The sequence below is a fragment of the Mustela nigripes genome, chromosome 4, assembly GCF_022355385.1.
Source record: "Mustela nigripes isolate SB6536 chromosome 4, MUSNIG.SB6536, whole genome shotgun sequence".
Classification (NCBI taxonomy): domain Eukaryota; kingdom Metazoa; phylum Chordata; class Mammalia; order Carnivora; family Mustelidae; genus Mustela; species Mustela nigripes.
The window spans coordinates 186,257,696-186,283,195 of record NC_081560.1 but is presented as its reverse complement, the minus strand read 5'-3'; the positions used below and the strand labels follow the sequence as shown (position 1 = coordinate 186,283,195).

Below are 25,500 nucleotides of genomic sequence, written 5' to 3'. Positions count from 1 at the left end.
AATGAATAGAACCTCTTTTTTCCCTGAGAAATACCAAGGGTTTATTTATCTTTCAGAGCTTGCCTCCAGTGGTACAAAGTATTTATTTTATCTTTTTATTTAAAAATTTGACCTTTTTTTTTTTTTGGCAAAATTATATGAATTTCCAAAAATGGTATTACTTTTTTTCCTGAAGCATATGGATATTTTTACATATTTTGTATGACTTTCCAGTAGAAAACTGTCTGCTTCAAGGCATAAGGAACACAAGCCCTGTTCCTGTCATCCTTTATACCCTGGCTAGCCCCCTGGGTTCCTTAGACTGAGAGGATGCAATACTCTTCTTTCTTATTAGTACCAAAAAAGATCTGTGTGCTTGTAATAAGTAATCTGTATTTAAAGATGTAAATGAAGTTACCATGTCCTGCTTGATTTGAAACAGGAGTTTCTCTCTTCTAGGTAGATAGATAAAACCTCTAGAAATTTCTAACTTCGGAACTACTGGTTCCTATTCCTCACCCATCCGTGACATGCTGACTTTTTCCTGATGTGATCTTGTAGAGAAGAGAGCATCACTGGAATGAGTTCTGCCCAAGAGAGATGTCACAAAACCTGACTGTGTCCATGTGGACAAGTCAGATCACACATGGTTTCCGCGCTTTGATTTGAGGGCCCCAAGCGAGTCCAATCGATGAGATCGTCATGGCCAGTTCTCACCTTCAGTTTCTAACACCGCAGCCAACAACAATTTTTAAAAAACAGAGAGATCCATCTCAATATATACATTTAAAAAATAAGTACACTTAACATGAATATATGTAAAATAGGATAGCAGCTTGCCTCTTCCTATATCTTGTAGTTTACCCCCGACCATTAAACGGATTAAAAGCTTTTTTAAGCAATAAATGATGTGTTTTTAGCTTTCCTCATGCCTTGATAGTCTTAAAGTAGAGGTCTCGGGTGCCCGTTTTAAATGAGCAGGGAGCTGAACAGAAACCTCTATGTTGCCTTTGGTATGTCTCTCTCAGCCAAGTAAATATATTCATGCTCTCTTTTTTTCTTGTTCATGTAAGAATACCATGGGGCATTTTAATTTTTGTAGACTGCTGTTTGCATGTGGTTTTGAAATATCTCAACAGACGAAACTGGATATTTCCTGAATGATCAAAAGGGACTAGGGTTTCTGGTGGAGATGCATGGCCTTGATGGTGCTTTAGGATTGCTACTGGATTCGGGCGTCCACTCCTTTTGTCAGAGTGTTGGGGGATGTGGTAGACAGCAGGAATGATGCCAATTCCAGACCCACAGATGGTAGTCAGACAGCAGGTAGATGGATAGAAATCAACTTAACAAAAACCTTAATCTACTTGTTTCTACTCTAAAAGGAATACATGTCCAGTGCAGAAAACTGAAAATTGTAGGGGAAAAAAATCAAAGAGGCAAAAGAAAATACTTCTGTTACCAAACAACATCCTGATGAATATTTTAGTTGTGGTCCAAGGTCATGTTTTCCTTACAAGTAAGCTTTGCTTTTTTTGGTCTTCCTAGTGGATATTGGGTCTGTGCATTTGATAACCTGCTTCTTCACTTAGCTTTATACTGGACATGCTTTTCCTTATAGAAATGTAGCTCTTAGTGCCCTTCTGGTTCTCTGAGTCTCTGAAGTGGCTCAGTAGCCTCATTTCTGGTTCTTTAGAAAATGGTTTCCTGTCTACTATGGCAGATAGTATAATACACAATGACGAACAGTCATTCGACCGTGGCTCATCTGTATAAAAGATCCTTTTACAAGGTTAAAAGGTGCCTTAATTTGCTCACTTCCAATTCTGGGCCTTTCACAAAATAATCTCAAAATTAGAAAAGTCAAAAACATAAAGCTATCTCTTCTCAATTCGTTTCTCTCTTCCCAACCTCACTGTCAACCTTCATGTTAGAGATTGTATGGAGAGTGTTTGATATGATCCTACGACGTTCCATGGCTTTATTTGAATTACACTACTTACAACACTGTAGAAATTCTACCCTGCTAAGGATAACATTTTCATAATTAGAGCATGCCAGTATTACTATTTTAATGTTGTACTTCTCCAAAATACTTGAACATAAAATTTTTTTTAAAAAAAACTACCTGCCTATTCCATATGGCTTCATTTTGGGGACCATGAATACCAGAATTCCAGAGTTTTATGGGTAGAGTGAAATGCTCGTGTGCTACCAGCTCTTGAAGCTGTCAAACACAAAATATAATCCTTTGTCCAGGAAAAAGTAGAACTTTTAATTCCTATAGCTTTTGGCCCAGTAGATCCAATTAGAGAATTTATTCAAATAAAGGTATTAGAACTCAAATGTTCAAGCAAGGTGAATGTGTATATTTAACCAGCACAGTAGAGATCTTGGCTAACCAGAAGGTAACCTGTCGGTGCCCTACATCATGCCTGCAGGTTCTGTGTTCAGGGATGTTCACTGCAGAATATTTTATCTAAATCGATAGGAGATTGATTAAATTATGACTTAGCCATATAGAGCCAATAGAGCTCTATTTCACAATTAAAGGGGATGATGGGGATCTTCATCACTGTGAAAAGCACTCATGATATAATCAATGTAAGCAGCATGTTAGATCATATTTTACACAACATTGAGTTTTTATTTCAAAATTATATACATATATATGTGTATCTCTGACTAGTAAGATTATGGAAGACATTTATTCATGTTTTAGAGCAAGAAAATATTGCTATTGAGATGAGGAAAACTTTTAACACTGAAGCAAAAAAATCTGTAAAAACTTAAAAATCATTGAGAAGAAGGATATTGGAGTATTTATTATTCATAAAAAGCAAATGTGTTTTAGAAGGACCTCCACCAACTTCCAGAGGGCTAAAGAGCTCTGCCCATTGAATACTGGGTCTTTAAATATCCAAAAATCTGTTTTAATTAAAAACCTGCTTGGAGATCATAACCAAAATAAAGGTGGCCTCATTGCCTTAAATCATAGGAGCCATAATCCAAAGTTAATGCTGAAAGAGGGTCACCTAATTAACCCTGCTCAAAAACTCATCACATACACCAATTCTTCTTGGAGCTGGACGGAATTTGTATTAAACAGTTGTTTCAGGGGCTTTCTTCTATTTGCCTCTGAGCATCCCTAATTTGTGCAAAGATCGGATGCTGTTCACTTAAAATCTGTGTTTGTATAGCCATAATTGAATGTTTAAAGAGACTCAAAGCTTCCCTGGAGAAACATTTTTCACAGTGTTGCTGTCTGCCTACGGAACTGCAGGGACCGCTTTATGACTTCCATAACTCTCCTGGGTCCCCGTGGGCTCTCAGGCCATCCCTCAAACAGGTGCTCTGTGCAATTGCATCTTTGATCAAAATGCTTTATTAGACAGGCTGGCCAGCTCAGACATCCGTTTTTCCAGTTTAGGATAATTAGAAGTGATGGCAGTAGATCACACCCCCCACATCTCTCAAACCCACCGAGCTTTCTGTTTTCCAGCCTTGGCCCATCACTGACAGAAGGCGGGGGTTGGGGGAGGTCTATGGCCCGCTGAATTTATATTTGCTGGGTCTCTGCATTGGAAGAACTCAGGCGTTGGCTTTTATTCTGTCTGGGATAATTCCAGACATCTCTGAAGGGACAAATCTAATTCATATTCGCTCAATCGGTAGCAGAAAGGACATTTTAAATTGGTCAGACGTGGGCATCAGTATCTGGGGAGGTGTTTATTTGATGACATCTCTTGGAGTATGGTGATGCAGGAGGGATGATGTAGCTGGTGTAGAGATCGTGCTGGCTAGGTTAGGGTTCGGCCGAGTAACCACCCGAAGATATGAGTCTCTTGTTCGTGTTGACCCAGACTGTGCTGGACAACTGGACTGAGATGCAATCATTGGCCCTAGGGCTATGTAAAAGGCCTTGTTATGGTCCACAATTTCCAGAGCCTTCTCTATAAAGACATAAAAGGTGCACCGATCACACTTCTTGGCAATGCAGTACTGGAGGGGGTAACTTGTCTGCGTCGCAGGATCTGGATTAGAGAGATTTCAGCAGTCTGGATCAATGGGCCAAGACTAACAAGATGAGATTTAATGGGGATAAATGTAAAGTCCTGTGCTTGGGTTAACAGAAAATAAACGTTGTAAGCTCAGAAGGAAATTTCCTCGTATTTCTCATGAATGGGACCCACAAACTCAACATGAGCCCCTGAGGTGGTGCAGCTGCTAAGGTGACTGTCACCAGTGTGTGTGCATAAGTGCCCATGGCCCTAAACTGAAGTGGCTGGCGTCAGGCTGTGCAGTGACCCTGTCGGGCCATATCCAGAATAGTCCCCCTGTGCTGCTGCACACACAGTCCTGGAGAGCTGCTTGCCACAGTTCTCCTTCCCGCCATTGGACTTCCCTTCCCTCTTCCACAACAAGAGATGCCCGTAAGGCCAGGGCCAGGGTCTCAACTTGCCCTCCACCCACTTCCCAGGATCTGGCTGGTAGTAGGCCCTCAACAAGCACTCACCATATGAGTGAATCATGGAATGACGACAGCCTGGACCAACCAGAAGTGAGTCACCAGGAAGTTGAAGGTGCATCTTGGGTGGTGTGAGACACTAATTGTTCAAGGAGAAAGCTTAACTCCAAATACAGGTTTGGAGTCAAGAAACGGGGCTTCAAAACCCGGTTTTGCTTCCGACAATAAGCTGTTTACGTTCTCTGTTTTCTCATCTGCAAGAAAGAATAGAAGTCCGTGTATAGTGAGTGCCGAAAGATTCGAGCTTGTGTTGTTTTTGATAATCAGGTTTGAATGACTCAGTGCTTTATACCTGTGGACCCAATGACATGTGTTGTTTCACCAAAGTATACCCTTGGGTTCACCAAAACTATGTCCTATTTCAAACTTCCTAAATTAGTGGAGATCAGATTATGTCTAGTCTTTGCCCATGAGTCTTGAAGATGGCCAGAGTAGAATTCTGAGAAGAGCTGGAAAGGATTAGCTAATCCTCTGGGTTCCTGTTGCCGCAATAGTCTTAGTTTCACAATGTTGACATCTTTAGGGATTAAAATTTTTTAAGTTTTTGTGTATAGAGTGCTATTTTTTCCCCATTTCTACTCTTGCAGAGGAATTCCAGCCTGCCTGTTAGAACCTCAAGCTTTCATCTCTCAAGTGGTTCTAATTATTGACTGAACTAGCAAGGACAAAACCACATCTCAGCAATTCTACTCTTTTTCATGGTTTTGTCTCTCCACTTCCCTTATATCATCCACAAATCTCTATTACTTCAAATGATTAGTAATAAGTTAATCAGTAGTAATTCTTTAACCTTTATTCACTTAGTCATTTGTTCACGGATATTTATTTAATACCAGATACTTGTGGTTGGTGCTGGAGACAGAGAAAACAAAGTCAAGTCCTTGTCTTCTTGGAGGTCAGTCAAGGGCCTCAATGCCAAACGGGCCATCACAAAGCTATAATGTAAGAGCTGAGAAGGACTAGTGTGAGACCCAGTCTGGCCTAGGGAAGGAAGTTGTGTGACGAAGCATTTGAGCGACACAGGAATCAGAGCGAGCCAGGTAAAGGACGGCGGAAGGTAGACGGTGCCCCGAGAAGGAGGAGCATGCGCGAAAGTCCTGGGAGAGGTGGAAGGAGCTTTGAGGTGTTTCAAACACTAAGAAAGTTGGTGTGCTAGTGTGCAGGAGGGGGATAGTAAGAGAAGTGGAAGCCAGCCCATGCAGGACCTCGTGCTCCATGAGGGCCTAAGTATTTTCTCACTGGGACAATGGTATCCCATGGGAGCAGGACCTGTAAGCAGGGCAATGACAGGATAAAATTCAGTTTTTAAAATAGCATTCTGGCTACATATGAAGACAAGATTGGGGCAGCAAAAAGTGGGTGGGATAAGAGGCTCTTTATCACTGGTGCATAGGGAAGCACTTGCAATAGTTTACATGCTTCTTGCCACGGATGGCTGTAAACACTTCCATCATGGCAGAAAGTGCTGAGTGGTGCTGGGACTGGCTGGGAAATGCCACCCACCGGATCCTTCTAGTCCAGGGTTTCTGCCTTAGCTGATGCATTCCCTGTGGGAATGGTCTTTCCTGCAGGAAGTGACCACACCTTTTCAGGTTGTCTGATTTCTACACCAGGGTCAGCTCTGACCCCTTCTTTAGGACATTGGGTTGTATCAGCGAGATCACCTTTGATGAGGTAGGGAAGGACAGTTGAGAATTTTCTGAATGTGACTATAGAATGGGACTGTTGATGGACTTCAGCCATCTTCTAACTAGACCAAATCCCTTCTGAATTCAGTTATAGTCTCTTAACATTTAAGTTCTTTCTAATTGGGCTTAAATTTTGTTTGCTGAAGAGAACTGCATTCCCTTGAGCTTTCTCCTCATTTCAGTCTTTGAAGTTTATCCAGGCATTGGAAAAGGTCAGAATGCCATTTTTAGAGTTTTTGTTCCCCAACCTGACTTAACTTTAAAGTGCCTTAACTGGTTAAGATCAGCCTTTCCATAACGGTGCCTCTCTGCATTCCAGTTGGAGAGTATGGTGTCCTTGAATTGACTGCTTTAAAGTTTAAAGGGTTTGACAGGATCTTTGATATGGAAGTGGATTTCCAAGTCCAATTACATCACCTCCCATCCTTCATTTGGGTTTATGGTTTTCTGATGAAAATCCTGCACATCCTCAGTGCTCCTCCTCAGAACAATGCATCATAAATGGATAAGAATAGTTGTCCTAGCTATGTGTGGGTGGTCTCTGGTGCCTGGGGAGCAAGTCGATGTTGTCATTGTGGTTGTCATCTGACCACCCCTTCCTTGTGGTGTGGCTGCCACGGCGACACACAGAGGCTGGTGTTGCGTATGACAAGTCCCTTCCTTTTCCAGTTGTCTCATCCTCAACAGAAAGGCCATAGCGTTTCTGTTTGTGGGACGCTATGACTCTTCCTTGATCCGGTAAGATGTAAGACTAATTCTCCAGAAAGCTTGGAACACTTTTTGACGGTTAGATTACTTGCATCTGGGTATAAACACAGCCCCCACATTACATTTGATTACAGGTATGTCTTTTTTAATGGTCTCTCCTTTTAAATTCTGCCTTCTAAATCTTGCAATCCCTGTGGATGAAACCAGGTCGCTGCCCAGTAGAATTTTGGTGGATTGCTTCCCTACCATGTCACTAGCCCATTCCTCTGGCCCCTGTGTTTTTCTATTAACCAGTAGTTAGAGCTACAGCCTTGAGCAGATTCAGGTTCTGGTTTCTTGGTAGGACTACATTGCGGTGATGCTGTGTCCTCTTGTACACACTGGGAGTTTTATGATGTGGGACTGAGCACTGGGTTTAAGAATCATCCTGAGGCTTCTGTCAGAAAACCCCATGTGAGACTTTACCTGCCAGGGTCAGTGGCCATAACAATGGATGTGTAGATCAGTTCTTTCTTTAGGTCTTGCAAAGTGGTGATATTCTAACTCTATTGTCCCTTCTTCATTGGTTAGATGGAATGCTTCTGCAGAGAAGAACTTTCTCTCATCTACTGTTGGTTACCCTGAAGTTTGAGAAAAAGACAGGAACACCTGTAATCATTGCTCTGCCGTTGCTCATTGGTTGCTACTGTGTTTCTCAAATTCAGCACCACACACTTGGGACTTTACTCCATGGTCCCCTGTTGAGCACACACATTCATGACAGACTCTACCGGGATGCAGAGGTGTGTCAGAGCCTGTCTCTGAGGTGCTGCTAGAGGGCAGGATATAAGCCTGACTCTGAAGTCTCTCTACAGAGACCCTAATTTTCTTGTTCTTTTAAAAACACACATGTCTCTTCATGGAAGCGGATACTCAGGGGTCAGAATAGGAGGGCAGGAACGGGCCCTAGCCTTGCTGGTATGAAAACCAGGGCTCTGAATTGGAGTCCAGACATCACCTGTCCCTCAAAGACTATCTTCATGTCAATGACAATGGCAAGTTAAGGCAAGTGATTTAGTGAGACTAAAAGAAACTGGCAGCAAATTCTTCAAAGACCCACAGCCCAAAAGGACGCCAAGGCCAGCCGTCCTCATGCAAGTACACCTGACAAAAATAGAAGAAAGGCATTTATCTAAAAATGTTATGAAATAGTCACTTCTTTTAGTGCTGGTGGATTTCACTGTGGATTGAAGTGGGCTTAGCATAAGCGGAGAACAGAATTTCTTTATTTTTTAAGATTTTCTTCCTTATGAAAAACAGGTGGGCAGATAGACGATGCTGTGAGAGCAAGCCCCGCAGCAGGAGGGTTATTATGGGAGATGACATACTTATGCAGAGTTATTTTCACCGCACTTCTGAGGCTACCTCTTCAATCTTAACTGGCCCAGAGGGTTTTGTTGATCCGTTTCCTGGTTTTCTTTAAAAATCTGACAGACTCTAGGGGAGAGTCCCTCTATACTGTTAGTGACCAAGCCAACACCCAGTGACAAATCTCAGTGCCACAACAGCTCCCTTAGGAGTTGTGGGTATGGCTGTATAGTGCTTCTTACAAAGCAATGAATTATTAACATTTTTAGTAAAGTCCTGGTGGTATTATGTATTCATATTGATAAAATACATATACTAGGAGGTTGGTTAAGTAGAAATATGTATATATATAAAATTTCACATATATATGAAAAAATGACATTAAAAACTTACTAAAAGTACTATCCCTACAATTTAATAAATATATTTAAAATACACTTAAATTTTGGGTCAAATTTATTATCATACCAAATACCATCATGCTTATGACTTGATTACATCACTTCTTATGCTCCATAAATACTTCTTCATTTAAAAGTCTGTATTTTCGCATTGGACCATCACTTACCTGCACTGGCATTACACAAATCTCTTTTTTGTTTAGAAAGTTATTTATTCAAAATTGATGCTTTTTCCAAAATAACTTTTGAGTGTAGAACCTACATGTAATATTGATGGCAAGTGGCCATATATTAGAAATTCGTTAAGTAATTGGTTTGTTCTCTATCATATCCCAGAAATGATTCAAGTTTGTGAAAAAAGACACACAAATTAATGGTTTTCCTCCAGATCTGTAGAATGTCCCCACCACAAACCAACTAAAGCGTCTATATTTTATTCTGTTTTCAGAGCTAACCCATATTGATCAAGTCCTGAGATGACCACTTAGGGAAGTATGACGTACGCTTGTCACTGCTCTTTAGTTTAGTTTAGTTTAGGGGTTTAGTTTACGGGTGAAGCATTGAATCAAGATGGAAACATGAAATTTCTGGTATTTGTAACCTTGCGACTTTCAGCAAATTAATTAACGGATCTCTAGTTCTGATTTTCTCAATTGTAATCTAAAAATGAATGAAGGGGATAAAGACGTATAGACTTCCAGTTGTAAACTAAAGAAGTCACAGGGATAAAAAATACAGTGTAGGGAATATAGTTGATGCTACTATATTATTTTTATTGTGGCAGACATTTCACAATGTATATGCTTGTTCAGTCACTGTGCTATACACTTGAAATAAATTTAATATACAGCGACTACACTTCAATTAATACATTTAAAAACAAGATATTTCCCAAATTAAAAAAAAAAAAAGAAAACAATGGCTTATCAAGTTAGGAACTGGGTTGGGTGGTTGTCAAGGGGCACACTTCCCCTCTAAGATGTATGGCCTCTGTAATTTCCTGAATTAGAATACATTCTTACTTGTCCCAGAGGAATTCTTGAACTGGTCATACTGGGAGGAATTGTATGTACAATACTACATGAGGAATCACGTGTCGCCTACTGTATTTAAGCATCAAAACCAATCAGGCAATTCCTGTGAGAACCAAGGGTTCCATTTAGCTGTATTTTAGTGAATGAGGAAGCCCTGAGTGAGTAACTCCTTCCATGTGGCTCTGACCTCTGCTCTCTGGAGACCCAAGAATTCTGTTCTGTTGGGAGATTTACATATGTGATATTGTGTAAGGGAGATGTGTGTGCTCAGGGGAAGCTCAGAGCCAACACAATAAAGAAAACATGGGATACCACTCGTGGGAGAGTCACGACAAGAAGCATCAGCTCTTGACCTGAGGCATAGGTGGCATTTGTTAGAAGTTGGAGAGCCTTGATGAATCCCCAATAGTTAATTTTTTCCTTTGCACCCCAAATTTCATAGCAGCCATGTCCACAATAGCCAAATTACAGAAAGAATGCAGATGTCTATCAACAGATAAATGGATAAAGAAGATATGGTATAGATACACACAATGAACTGTTACTCAGCCATCAAAAAGAATGAAATCATGCCATTTGCAATGACATGGTTGGAACTAGAGGGGATGATGCTGAGGGAAATAAGTCAGTCAGAGAAAACCAAATGCCCTATGATCTCACTCATATGTGGCCTTTAAGAAACAAAACAGAAGAACATAGGGGAAGGGAGAGAAAAACAAAATATGAAAACAGAGGGAGACAAACCATAAGAGATTAAGTTTGGGAAAGAAGCTAAGGCTTGCTGGAGGGGAGGAGGGCCGGGGGATGAGGTAATGGACGATGGGCATTAAGGAGGGCACGTGATGAAATGAGCGCTGGATGTAACGTGCAACTGATGGACCACTGAATTCTACCCTGGTAACTGATAATATAGTATATATTAACTAAATTGAATTCGAATAAAGAATTTAAAAAGGGGGCACCTGGGTGGCTCCGTGGGTTAAGCATCTGCCTTCGGTTCAGGTCATGATCAAGGGTCCTGGGATCAAGTACTATATTGGGCTCTCTGCTCAGCAGGTAGTGTGCTTCCCCCCCACCCTCGCCTGCCTCATTACCTACTTACAAGCTCTCTCTCTCTCTCTCTCTGTTAAATAAATAAATAAATAAAATCTTTTTAAAAAAGGAATTAAAAAGTTGGAGACCCTTCATGACACAATGATACACGTGATCATTGCCTTAATCCCCTTCAAGTCTTTGAATAATAATTTTTAAAACAAACACGGTGACAGAAGCAAGGAACAAGGTGTCTCCAGGATGCTAGTTATGTTCTATTTCTTAGACCCAGTGATGGGTGCACCAGTGTTCATTTTTTCACATTCTTAGGTACACGATAGGTCATAAAAATAAAACATCATCTTTTTCATGGCAAAACCTAACACAGTTTTTTTGTCCACAAAGAGCAATTGCTCTAATCCTTTTGAACCCAGTTGCATGTTTCCTTCTTTCCCTCTGACCACCTTGGATAGAAATCCTGATTGATTTGCAGAGGATACTGTCATTGGAATGTGTTTAAGGAAAGTGAGCCCCTCTGGTTGCCAGTGAAAGGAGCTGAATAAATATTTCAATGAATCAACACCATTTTCTTTTATAATCATTGTCATGGTATTCCTATAAGTGGAAATATCACAACTATTATATAAAGAATGGGATTTCTCAGAATATATTTGTCATTATATTTCTATATTGACATTAACACATAGAAATATACTTATATCTCCTAATGTATTATACAGTTACAGTATTACATAAATATTAGTCATTATAGTACTCAATCGTTCATTTTTGTTAAGTGGAACTAGTAACCTATATGCTATGTTTAGAAAAGCCTGTTAGTTCAGGTCATATTTTCAATGACTTAGTAAAAAAAGTTGACAGCAGCATAAACTTGATTTATGCCCTGAAAATCATCTACAGGTTTTGATTTAAACACAGAAAGTAGGGCTCCTTAGAAGGTAACGTTTGAATGTCGATCCCTTCAAAATTTTCAAAGTGGAGCATTAAAAACACCCGATTAATAAAAAGGATCGCCAACCCTGCTTGTTCATTCATGATCCTTTTTATTCACAAAGAGCTTTTAATCTGAGTTATTTTTTGTCATTTTTATTTTTTGTATTTTGATATTAAGGTACTTGATTTCCATGTCATGGATCTGCTCTTTCGTTCATGTTTGCTCATCCGTGCGTCCGCTCTACAGACTGTGTTTCAGACTCTGTGCGGGTGGTAGCATGTGGAGAGAAGTCCTGTGGGGTCCCTGTTCTTCGCAAGGCTTAAACCAGCCCCATTTTCCAGAATAGCAAAGGACAGGCTTGTCTGAACTGATTTAAAACAAATACTCACAAAGGGGTATTGATAAGATTTCTGATTAATGTCTAGGGAAAATTAGGTTAATGATATACTTTTCTTCCACTTTCCATCTTTGCCCTACCTTCTTCTCCAAATTTATTTTTTGCCTTTTTTCTAAGTACAATCTAATTGCTTTGAACTCACAAATACATTTGTGTATATCTGTATATATGCACGGGTGTATATATCTCTGTAAATGAAACACACATCACATGTTACACAATTATCTGTTTCCCAGCGCGATCTGTGGATGGTCTGCTTCTGCCTTTGAGGTGGACTGACTGAGGCAAACATCGGCCCCACCACAGCTCTGCCATAGGGACTCAGTCCATCTTAAGACTGATGGTCCCCGCTGCTGAATGACAGCTCTTCCCATGGGGACTGTGGCCATCATCACTAACCCTCTGTCAGCTTTCCTTGTCACCGCCCCAGACCCCCCATCCTCCTGCCTGACAGGTTATCCAAACAATTAACCAGTGTTTGGGAAAGGGTAGGATTGTATCAATCTCTACGTGTTTCTGAATGGGTGATCCGCTGGCCTTTAAAGATTTTTTTTTTTTTTTGCTTCCAATTTTTATTTTTACCCTTTTCCCCAGTAGTCCAATTTTTCTGAATGAGAAGCAGATGAAAAGCGGGCCTGTTAGTTCTTCCAGTCTCCTGTCTTCAGATGAAGTGCTCTTGGTTCCCATATAGAATTTTTAAGTGTTTGGGGCTCTCCCAGCAGCTCTCCCTTTGGACTCTGCTGTAAACACTGACTGTGTTTGATTTATGAGAATCCCAGACAGGAGCAGAGATCAGCCTTTCAAATGCAGATTCGCATCCAGGTTTGCCTGTAAGGCCAGAGGACAGCGCTGGCTGCTGGCCATCGGTCCCGCCTTCTCAGGACAGACCTGGAGAGCGGCGTGTAGAATGGCGCGTGTGTGGCAGACACCCCAGTGTCACCTGGTCACCTGGGCCGGTGGCTGGCCTCCAAGGCAGGGCCATCACCTCCGGGAAGGCGTCCGGGAATTGTACAACCAGAAGTTATCCAGAGGCCTGAATCGCAAGGACCAAACTCACTGCTGACGGACAGCGAATCCGGAATTTATTGGAAGGTTAGATGGGAGATCCCGCAGTCCCTGTGCTTTGTGCCGTGCTAGTCCAACACTGAATTTCTCCGCGCCTGAGCCCCCTCATCCATAAAATGGGGATAATAACTCCTAGAATGGAGCGGATGGAATCTTTCCCTGTGCCGGGCCAGCAACAATGCTCAGAGCGTGAGCTTTACTCAGCGCAGGGACGAAGGCACGCGAACAAATCCTGCCCACAGCAGGCCCCGTTCTATGGAACAGGAACTTGGTGGCCTCCATAATCCATGTTTTCCTCTACATAGCTGTGTTAGATGAACCCCCTTACTCCTTGTCTGTTTCACTGACATCCCACTTCTGCCATCCATGGGGAGAAGCCCTTTCTGGTCCTAGCTCTTCCCTGGGCCACAGTCGTCATGCCCATTGGGCCCCTGCTGGCCCGGGATTTCAGCCAAGCCTCTGAGGTCTCCAGCCTCACCTTCCAGTTCCAGACCCCGGAGTTAGCGTGTTGTGTAAGGGGACTGCAGTGTCCACCAAAATGCCTGTTTTTCATGGACACGACTGGTTTAACCTACAGAGTTAATGTCTGTTTTCTTTAGTTCTGTGTTCTTACAGGGACCCTTCATGGTGGCGGGTCCCCACTTCTACCACCATGAGTGGGCTGGCTCTGTTAACTCTCGGTTATCTTTAAAAAAAAAAATCAGTATTAGGTGTTTAGCCCACCAAACTGTACTATGAGGGTTTTGAAAACTTTTCTACAGGTAGATGTTAGCTAACTGGGTCACTTGTACTGACTTAGTCCTCAGAAGGTGACTTTATTCCCATAGAGGCTGAGGGAGACCCCCCTCCCCCGCCAGTGTAGGCAGTGCCCAGAGAGTACTCAGAGCCATTGCAATGGAGAACAGAAGAAACCAGAATGTCACATGTACATGTAAAAGACAAATGTTAGAATTGCATTTTCCCATAGTGGAACATTTAGCTATTTCAGACCAGACCATGTGTCTGAGAACGTTTAAGGGAACAACCACCAAAAAATATGAGTGACTTGCCGCTTTTGTTATTAAGGAAAGTGTGCGATACCTCTTTCAATAAACAAACTGTACAAAACTCATGAACACCAGGGTTTTTGGAGACAGTAGCCACAGCTTATTTTATAAACTTATTGTTTGACTCTACAGAGCTTGATTTGTCCTCTTCGGTCTTCTGTGAGCTTTTTTAACAAAGTATTTCTCTTCTGTGTCCCATTTGCTCAGATACCCAAGAAGGCTATTTGTTTTACTAGATAAACTGGAAGCATCAGGCAGGATGTGATCATCTTGATGAAGGCCAGGCTGTGCTGTGTGAATTTAGGAATTAACCTCCGGAAGCCTTGGCTTGGTGTCGGCAAAATGGGGATCATTGAGACTATCCTGTTGTTTTTAGAATTAAATCAATAAGCCATGAACAGGGTTAGTGTAGAGCTTGAGGCATAATAAACATCCCTTAAACGCTAACGGGTGCTGCTGCTAGTCATTCAGTATCTTTGACCTGCTACCGTACTGTAAGCACGGAGCAGACCCTGGGGTCCAGTGTGGGATGGAGAAGGCTTTGTGCCCCCCGAAAGCTTGCAGTCTGATGAGGCAGTGAGATGACCAAGAGAAGAGGCTACAAACAATGCATTCTGTGGTTATAAGCGTTGGACACATCTAAGAGAGTGTGATCGAGAGGAAGGCTTGAGTGTGTCTCTGCCAGGTCACCTGTGGGAGGAGCCACGTGCAGGGCGGGAGGGCTTCAGGGAGCAGCAGGAGGCTCGAAGGGACAGCGGGGCAGAAGCCATTGGCAGAGGGCCGGACAGAGGTTTGGAGGTTGACCTCGCCCACTGAGCACCCACAAAGAGCGCAGCCACCAAGCCTTGGATGGGTTTTGGGCTCTGTCCTGCACACCATGGGAAACGAGAGGGTGAAATCTGCATCTTAAAAAAATGACACCCTGATCACTGCACAGTGAGTGACGTGGGGGATGTCAGGAGCAGGCGTCAGAGGGGACATGACCGAGGCTCACATGCGAGCCCGTGGCGCTCAGCATGGAGACCGTGACCGCTGAGGTCGAGTTTGAGAAGTGGTTATAGGGGACGGTTGTGGAATTCTGAACTATTCAGATGTAGGTGAAGACACCGAGCCTGGAAAATGGTGAAGTGACTCAGAAAATCTCCCAGCAAGGACAAAGATTTCAAGTAAGTGTGTTGTGAGACGTGAAAATGGGAAAAAGGAATATTAATAAAGAAGCTAATGCAGTACATCTTAAGTATGTAACCAAACTAACAAATGCTGCAAGTGGACAGTTGACTCTTGCCACAATGTGTGCAGGTATCTATATAAATTGTATATAAGTAGATACATGATCAGAGAACCTTCTGGTATTTCTCCATTGTGACAACTGAGAAGCTGTTTTCTCTTCGGGAGTGCCTTTATCTTGGGCAAATATGACAGATGCCTCATTTCCTAGCTGTCGCAGGCACAGTACTCAAAAGGACATTTCCCTTTGCCCAGGAATCCGTGACTTCTAATCCCTGCTTATAAACGTCCAGCATCATTTGCTCAGCTGAGTCTTTCCTGAATCCTTGGAAGTACTGATTCATTTTTATTCTAACCTCTGCATTTATATATTTTTAGCTTCATTCTCGCCTCTATAAAATGAGGACAGTTCTATTTCCCTGCCCATCTCCACAGCTGATGGATGAAAGTTATTTTGTGAAGCAGTTCTAGTGTTTTATAAGAGATGTAATTCCTAATGACAGGCCATATTTCCCCATTTTTCTTTTATTATTGTGCATAGAGTTTTATTTAAAGAGTCAGTAAAATATTTTTTAGTGCAGCATAGAAGTACGTTATCACCTCTGCATGCCTGAGAAATTTGGAGAAAGTAACAGTTTCTCGCGTACCTAAAGAAGCCTTCCTTGCTTCTAAATTCTATTTGGGTCAGAAAGAGCTGCTTTGTTAACATCAGTGCAGCTTTTGCTTCCTCTCAGCAGGGAAAAGGCCATCTTTATTCAAGTGGCCCCTCTTGATCCCAGAGCTTTGGCTGATGGAGATGTTCTGGGGTTTCTTACTCAGGAGGTTTTGGGGGGAAGACTGGAGTGGGCACAACTGGCATCCCGGCTTGAGGACAATGTTGTCGCACATCTGTCCTTGCTGGTCTGTCTGAAGGTTGACCGTTGTGGGTCGTTGCATTTTGCAGGCATGTTGTAGGTTAGGTGGCTGCTCTCGAGGACAGGAGAAGCCCTTCTGGGAGCACTTGTGCAGGACGTGGAATGTTGGGGGAAGAAGGGGCAGCGTGGGAGCTGTAGACATGGGACAGGGACACACAAGCAGGTTGGGGAGTATGGGGCAGCCAGCGTGCAGCTGCCAAGAGCGGGTGAGCGAGCACTCTGCAAAATGTGGAAAGTATAAAGCCACAGAAGTCCCTTTGTGGTCATGATTGTCATGCCCACCTCAAAGCCATGGGAACAGGACTTGTTAGGAATAAATACACTGAAATGGTACTTTAGAACTGGCCTTTGCCGTGTTGATATTAATAAGAGATTTCTGGATAAATCCTGCCTGCCCATCCCCTGTGGCTCCTACTTAACCTCATCTCTGTCAGCCCTCTGGGACTCAAGGGGACACTTGCTCTGGTTACTTTTACTTGGTATGACCTCTGCTACTCTGAACTGGGCTATTATCCAGATAAATGAAGTAAACTTCTAGATTTGGAGAGCATCCGAAGTGGAAAGAGAATGGACTACAAGCTCCTGGAGGGGCAGGTGCTGCTCTGGCCTCTGGTGGAAGCCCCGCCCATGGAAAAGAGCCTCACACACAGTGGACACTCATGGTGTGCGCAGTGAATGAAGGTACCTCAAGGGTCATCTTGTCCAAGTGACCCATTTTGCAGATGCAGATGCCAAGAGCGGAGAGGCACATGCCCACATTCACCTAGGTCACTAGAAGCTAGAGTTGGAATTGAAGCAAAGCTCTAGGTGACAAACCCAGAGCTGGTGTTGCTTCCTAGTTCACTGAACATGCCATTGACTGTGACAGGGTCATGTGACTCTGTGCTTAATGCCTATCCCTTCGTTCATTCAGACAATATGATTTTTGTATGCCAGACCAGTGGTTGTCCATCGTGGCGGCCCATTAGAATCACCTAGAGAGGTTTAAAAACAGAAACAAGAGTCCCTAGGTCAACTGATAGGATTTCTCTATCAGAGAAATTGTTGTTTTGGTTCAGTGTCCCAGGTGAGCTGATGAGGCGGCAGGGCTGAGAGCCACTGGGGAGGGCCAGGCTGGTGTAAGCAGACAGTCTCCAGGAGATACTGACTGCAAAGGGGCTGCTCTTGGGCCAGGTGCTAAGTGCCTGGTAGAGCTTGCCAGTGCCCACCTCAAAGCCATGGGCCCTGCTCCCCTCCATGCTCTGGACTCAGGAGGCCCTTAAAGCATTCCACACTATGTGGGTTTGGCTCCTGGTAGAGGTGTCCAAGACAATGCCACCATGCCCAGGCTCATGTACTCCTAGACATCTGTTGGCTGTGTGCAGACCTCTCTTTGAGCTTCAGGTTGGGTGGTTAGCAGGACATTGAGGGCTGGTGGGCCCATGTGAGTAAGGAAACAGGGAAGGCTTGGGACCTACCTCACTCATGTGTAAAGCTTCTCTCACCACCCCTGGACAAGCCCAGGCTGTGCAGGAACCATGGCTGTGCACGGCTTATCCCACCCCATATGGTGCCTCCACCCAGGAGCCCCTCCTCAAGGACGACCTGGATGATTGTGAAGTCTCTCACCATCCTTCCCCCAAAGATGTTCTAATGGAATGTGAGTCCAAAGGCTGTCAGAGGACCCAGAGTTCTCTCCTGAGGGTGGGCTGTCCCCTACTTATCCAGTCTACCCTGTGACAATAAGCAGGTGTAGCCTTCTAGTCTTCCAGTGGGTTCATTTGTGGACAGCACATTAGCCAGTTTCCTTAATACGAGGAGTTGGCTGGTTCATGATTATTCCTCCGTGGGCTGGTCTCGCTTGTAGCATAGCCTCCCCCTGGAGTACACGGGAATGATAAGCTAGAATAAATCATGCTGAAAGGAACGAGCCCTCATCGTGAGTCATTAGGACAGATGACACACTGGCAAGCAGATGAAAAACCCTTTGATGAAGACCAGTTGTAATAGCATGAGTAACACCACAGAAATGCATCGTGGTGACTTGAAAGTTTAATGTATGCATTCCCCCCTTTCTCTGGCTCTCTCTTTCTCTCTTTCTTTTTATTTGTAAGAAATTTTTATAGTAAATGTCAAGAGTGGTAGAACAACATTCCCAGTGCTTGGACCCTGGGGAGAGAGGTTCAGGGAAGGACAGACTTGAAGCGATACGTTTAATCATGGACTGTTAGATGTCGTTTGGCAGAGGACTTCTGGAATAGCATTGGAAACAGGAGTCAGTCCTAGCGAGGCATGTTCTGTGCTGAGAAAATAGCCCTAACCGAGTATCCACTCTGGACTTCACCATCTAGAAATACCCCAAAGAAGGGATTGTGGAGTCACAAACGTCACCTCCGCCCAGCTGTACAAGCTGTAAGAAGCAGTAAGCCCAGTGGCCAAGGCATCAGCTCTGATACCGGCAGGCTGGTCTGTGTCCACGCTCAGCCACTTCTCAGCCACGTGGCCTGGGCAAGCTCCCTAACGTCTTCAGCTGGCTTCCTGCTCTAAAGAGAGACTCAGGGTCCCAGCACACACTCCGTTGACGGGCTTGACTGCAGGAAACAGAGCAGCCCCTGCCCACTTTAGAAGGGGATCTACAGGAAGGCTGTGGAGTAGCTGACAGAAGAAAGGATGAAGAACCAGGTCTCAGACAGGTGGGGACAGGGCCCCTCAGGTCCTGCTGGGAGAACCGGTGGACAGCTTGTCAGGGTCTGATAAGGACAGTCCTTTCGTCCTCCTGCCAGGTGAAATTCTAGAGAGATGGTCCCTTAAAACATGTCCCCACCTCTTGGCTGGAGGAAAACAAGGCACTTCCTTTGGCCAGTGGGGGAGACAGAGTTTCTATTACCAGAAGGGAAGGCAAAAATGTCTTAGGGATTAACGGACATCAGCAATGTAAAGTTCTTGGCACCATGCCTGCCACATTTTCAGAGCTGGAAAATCAGATGTGTATTAATTATAAATTGGGATGATTGATGGCAGATCAATACTACCAGCTACTCCAAGTAAAAAGCTAATGATGTGTGCACAGGAATGAGGACAGTTAAGACGGGAATTCTGAGTAGGGTCGGTGTGTTGCATCAATGTCACCATCCTGGTTGTGATGTTGTTGTACTAGAGTTTTGCAAAAATGTTACCACTGGGAAAATTGGGCATACTGTACAGAAAATCTCTCTGTGTTAGTTTTTGATAACTGCTTATAATTCTACAATGATTTCAATAAAAATTTCAGGAAGAGGAAGAAGAAGGAGAAGGAGAAAGCTAATCACTTCAAACTCCCAAGAAGTTTTTTATCCCTGTTGGAGTTTATTCTTCCAATTCCCCATGCACACACCACCTCCATCCACAAAAAAAAAAAAAAAAAGAAAAAAGAAAGAAAGAAAAGCAAAACAAAAAACGGTTTAAATGTAAGAGTCTTGACAGATTAAAAATTATTTTTAAGCATTTGAGTAAAAGATATGATACAATGAAAGTGCAAGGCCAGGGCAGAACATACCCTTTCTAAAAATACTCATTGCTGGACATTTGATAAACTCACACACACACACAGAGCCCCCCCAATAAATATGTGAACAAAATGTCAGCCTGGGTTGTCCCCACTGGTTTATCTTAGGGCTGTTTGTTCTCAAATCTTGTCTCCTAAATGTTAGTTTATTTAAGTAAAGGTGGGCCCCTTCGATTACAGTGGGTGCCAGCTCATGAGGACTGGTCGTTAGGCCTCTTGACTCATTAAATCCCCATTTACACATTCTGGAAATATGCTGCATGAAGGAATGTTGGCCGGAAACTTTGAAGAGCCCCTGGGTCCATGTGCTTGGCTTCCTGCTTGCTGTGGTCATCCTGGAATGGGTTGGAGCCCTTACCCTTATTATAGTGGAATCTGGCCATGCACCACTCTCTTGCTCATTCATTCTTTCTCTTTCTGGTTCCTCCAGCCGACATTTGTCAGTGATTTACTGTGCATGAGTCCCTGTGCTAAGCAGAATGGACACCAAGACCCAAGTCCCAACTTGAAGAAATATACAGCATGATATAGGACCATGATAAATGGCCCAGCGTCACCAGTCAAGGCAGACGGTCTCTATGTCCTGGGCATATAACAAAGTGCTAGATGAGTTCAGGAGGAGAAAAGCTAATGAGGCCATGGAAACATTTAGAGTTCCTGCAGTTTAAATTATGTTGTGGGCAAAGGCTACATACAGATAATGGTTTTCCAAAGCACCTCTACAGAGTCGTAAGCTCTCTATGTCCCCTTGCAGACAAACACACCATGTCCCCACCCCCCAACCACCATGAACCCCCACTCAGAGCACCTTCTTTGTAGTTTAAAGGTGGTGGAAACCAGAGTGTTTGCGTTCGACTCTACTAACCATCAGATGTAGCCAGGTTTTAGGAGAGGAAATTGATTATAGAATAAAAAAGGTCTCCCAGAGCTAACTGGAAAGAGAGGAGGCAAGGACCACACTCAGGAGCTGTGTGGCCTCAGGCAGACTATTGAACTGCTCTGTGTCTCAGGTTCCTTAAACTGTAAATGAGTGAGAGTTCATTGGACTCAGTGGGTGGTTCTGCGGATAAACTAGGTGGACACTTGAGAATCACTTATGGAAAGACCTAGCTTGTGAAACAGACTCAGGAACGGTCCCAAACACTGAAAAGTCTTTACCTGTTGGTGAACCAGTCAGAGGACACAGGTGTCTGCCAATTGGCCACGGACAAGCAGCAATGGACCAGCGAGTGGAAGATAGGAAGGACAGGTGGGGAAGCCAAGGGAAGCATCCAAGAGAGCCTAGTGGTGACACAGTGGCATGTGTGTGTCCTAGGTGGGAGTGACAAGCACAAGGAAGGACAGAAAAGATCATTCACGATGCACCAGGCTCTGTGTGCGTGCTCTCATGTGGGGAGCTTGGCTTGTTCCATTCATCTGCGTCCCAGTGCTGAGGTGAGCACCTGGCACATAGAACCAGGCCTTATTTTGAGAAGAATACATGAGTTATGGCCTTTGATTCTTTCCATAACCCGACAGCATGTAGTCTATGGTTGCCATCCTCATTTCGTGGATGACGATGTGAAGCTGGAAGAATGGGACTCGAACCCACAACAGATGCTCTCTCCTGCAGTCCTCCACCAGGGCCTGCTGCCCTCATGGCCCTCAGAGAACCTTCTGATTCTCAGGTCTTTGGTTTGGAGAGATTACCAACTTCCAAGAGCCTGTTGCTGAGCCATTGGACCACTGTGGGAGCTCAGGAAGCGGGCCTCATTTTTATTTCTTGGAATTTTAGTGAATGGCCCGACGGAAGAGGAGTTGAAATTCTGGCCACTGTGTGCTGACTGTATTATTTCTTTGTTGCCACCAGGCTGATTTGGGTGGTATTTTTAGAGTCACATATTCATTATTTCTGGTTGATGTTTTTACAAGTACCAAAAACTAGATAAGAGCAAAGAATTCCTGCTTGATGACTTATTTTCAGCATCCAGCCTTGTCTTAAGTAATTCCCTCTCTTCTTGGGCTATGGAACGCCATCAGTTCCTTATGACTTGGGGCCAGGAAGCACATGAGTTTCTCAGGACTGATCCAGACGCCGTGATGGCCCATGTGTCACTGACGACAGGCCCCCCCCCCCCCCCGCCCCCGGTATCACAGTGACAGGCAAGCGGGTGACGGCTTCCAAGTTCCTGCTGCTGCTGCAATCCGTGATTGGAATTTGGTTAGTGGGATTTTCCTCACTGCTGGTGTTGTCGACATTGTACTTGGGTGGAATCAAAGCTCTTTCGTCTAGGAGAAATGGCGAGAAGGGTTAATACAATATGCAAGCATTTTATGTGATGGTGTCTTAAAACCATCTCCAAAGATGGGAATGCTTAGAGCAAGCATGCACTTGATTCTTCTTGAGCTTCCCGATGTTCTGACTCCCTACGCAGCACAGTTGGCTTGAGATGGACAGTTTGAGGTTCAGCACTTCAGGGTTTTCTTAGGAACTGCGTTCAGATCTTTTAAAAGGTAATCGGAGTTATTTTCCAAGGAGAAATGATCTTATACAATTTGGAAAGCCTTTTCACTGAAATATTAAGTGGCATTTCTTCTTTCCTGTAGAAAACCAAAAGCATAAATATGTATCTGCCGGGATGGCTGGATATCAGCAGAGTTTACCCAGCGTTGTCCGTGGGCATTTTCTTGAGGACAGAACTGTGAAATCTGGGATGTTTCCCAAGAGCTTCAAAATGAAGGGACGAGTTGAGCAGTCACTCTCAACTTTAAATCAGCAGATCAGCAGCCTGCAGATGCCTTTCGGTCCTCCCACTTTCTAAGAAAGAGGGGTAACATTTTGTTCCCTGAGCCATTTTATTTTATTTTACTTTGTTTTGTTTGGTTTGGTCTTTTTGCTTGTGACCGCCTCCAGAATTCCAGAATTTTGTGTCCCGGTTTATTGTCTTTTCCTTTACCATCTTTCTTAGGCTCCCCCCGTCCATTCCCTCCTTTCCGTCTCTAACACACTGTGATCTCTCCATTGTTAAAGAAGAGTCTATGTCCACCCTCCATCAGTTCTTCCATCCGTCCACCCTGCCCCAGGCCGATTTTTCTCCTTCGTCGTGCAGGCACACGCACAGAACGGTGGCCCCTGCCGCCCGCCTCTTGCCCCTCCATCCATCCCTCCTCGCCTTCCTCTTCCGTGGACCACCGAGGAAGGGCCATGTTCTTGTCGACTCTAGAACCTTTTTCCTCAGTCCACTTCCTCCTTGCCTTCTGGCCCTGTTGTGATCTTGTCCTCGAAGGACCCGCTTCTCTGGCTTCCGTGGCGATCCATACACCACTCATGTTCTAACGGACACCACCGGCATCACTTTCCAAAACTTCTCCTGATCGCTTTGCTCTCCCGCACCTCTCTGCGCCCTCAGCTGGAACTGTACCTCCTCTTTGGCTCCTTACAACCTGGTCACAGTCTGTGCATTCCATGGGGTCTGTTCCTTGCTCTGCTTGTATTTATGGAGTGGGAGCTACTTGGGGTTTGACACATGGTTTCTTCTCTGAATCCCCAGCACGAGACCTGTAAATCAATAGATGCCAATAAATATGGATTGAGTGACATGTTAAATGACACTTGCAGGGCTGGGTCCCTGGGTCTTGGCTCACCAGGGCAGACATTCCACCATTCTTACGGCGATTCTCCAACTCACTGTCGGCTCAAGTTCTCCGGAAAACCCTGGGCCCATTCACACATGACTGCGTGTTCCTTGTGCCCTGTCTGCTCTCTGCCTCGGGAGCTCGTCCTTCTCCCTCACCCTCTGTCCCCTCCTCTGTCCCACGCGTGCGACGGTGACCGTTCACCTGCAGCCGGTTCCCTGCGCGGGTAAGTCTGGAGCGTGTTCTCCAGCTGTCTTTCACCAAATTTGTCTTATCTCCCAGAATCGTGTGTAAGCGGAGCGCAGACAGAGGCCATGCTGGACAGCTTTGGACCCCGCCAAAGCCAGCTGCCTGGCACGCACACAGCCGTACATCAAATACTTGATGCGTTGTTTAGATATCTCGTGCTCCGTTTCCAAGTACGCGAGACCATCAGAGCCACAGCGTAAATTCTGAACCCTTATGCTCTAACCCCAGAGCTGCCAAAACATGAGTAGGAGTCTGGAAATGACTAGAATTTGAGCAATAGAATCCTCTTGCCCCCAGCCTGATCCAGTTGGTGTACGGTGCCCTTCACGAGACTGTAGCCGAGCTGCAACCTCTTCTAAACTAGTTTGCTCTAGAATTTAAAAGAGCTCAGCTGTAGAGGACAGTCACGATACGGAGCCTTACATTATGCGTCAGCAGTGTCTGCACCAGGCTGGGCCGGCCAGAAGCCCTCTGAGCTCTGCAGAGCTGCCCGGGTCTGACGCCAGGACAGAAGATGTTAGAAGCCGCTTTCACTTGGCAGCTTCTCAGAAACGCCGAGATTTTTGTCTAAAATGCAGAGTGTTTTTAAAACCAGCATTCTTCTCTTCCTAAAACAGGTGTCTGTACAAAGACCACTTTTATTGCACCCCAAGAACAAGTCAGTAAAACTGTATTCACCCTGGAAGTAAGAAGCGCATCCCACCAATGTTTGCACTTGGCCTGAACAACCTCCCCCCACACGCAGACACAGAGAGCTGCTCCCCACTGGTCCCCATGGAGGGCGACCCTAGTCTCTGCCTCAGAAAGAACCAAGAGAGTTGCCTAGGATGAGGTACGAGCGGAGCTTAGCGCCATGCAGGGCTCACGGTGAGCGGTAGGTAGAGGCGTGGCTGGGTGACGATGACACACTCAGGACTGCGATCTTCATTACTCCCCGTCGTCCTTCCGTGTCGCTTGAGCGTCTTAGAGCTGGGCCCAGGTCTGCTGCTGAGGATCTGGTGCAGGGTGGCAGAGTCCGCGGGGCAGGAACCCCACGCCCGGGCTCTCCCGTGGTAGACGGTGGCCGGATGCTGCCTGCTCGCCCGCTGCCTGCTATGTCACGCGGTCGTGCTGGCCTCCTCCTGGGACATGATGCAGCTGTCACAGTGGCTCTGAGTGTGCAGATGGGATGAATGTCTAAGGGAAGAAGGAGAAGGTTGGAGTCATCTGCAGTCCCACACGGGTGGGTGAGTGTGGCCACGGCTTGGGCTCGCCCGTACGTCTCTGTGGGTCCCGGCCTTGGCTGGGTCACATCCCTTTGGGGGACAGCTTCAGTGAGGAAAGCAAAGGAATGTGCCCTTCTGTAAGAGCCTAACAGTCCACAGCGTTTGGCACCGGGTGTCCAAACCAGGCATGCGAAGGAGCGCACGGGAGCGCCTCCCCAGCAAGTCTAGGGCCGAAGCCGGGACACACTGTGTCTGCTCCATTCTTCCCGGACGTAGGCATCCCGAGGCACCTGGGACCCCGGAGCCGCTCCCCACTACACGGGTTTGCTGGGCGTGTTCTCGGAGGGCTAGCAGGGACCCACTGTGGACAGGGGCGGGCTGGGGGGGAGCCCCTGCTGTGTTCCCACGGTCTCACCCTTGCCCCTCCCCCACACGATGCCAAGCTGCCTACATTGTCATTCAGTCTACGTCAGTTTCCCTTGATTTTGAAAGCCTTGGGTGGATTCCATCGAGTAAGCGAGCCTGCTTGGTGTTTACTGCTGACCGGGAAGTACAACTCTATCCCCTGCTTGTGGGAAAGCCTTCAC

The 25,500-nt window shown here is 45.0% G+C and overlaps 1 protein-coding gene across 3 annotated transcripts in view; it reads left to right on the top strand.

Moving 5' to 3' along the window:
• The window catches only part of ADAM12 (ADAM metallopeptidase domain 12), a 335,028-nt gene that overhangs the window by 96,118 nt on the left and 213,410 nt on the right, over positions 1-25,500 (top strand). The window lies entirely within an intron of this gene.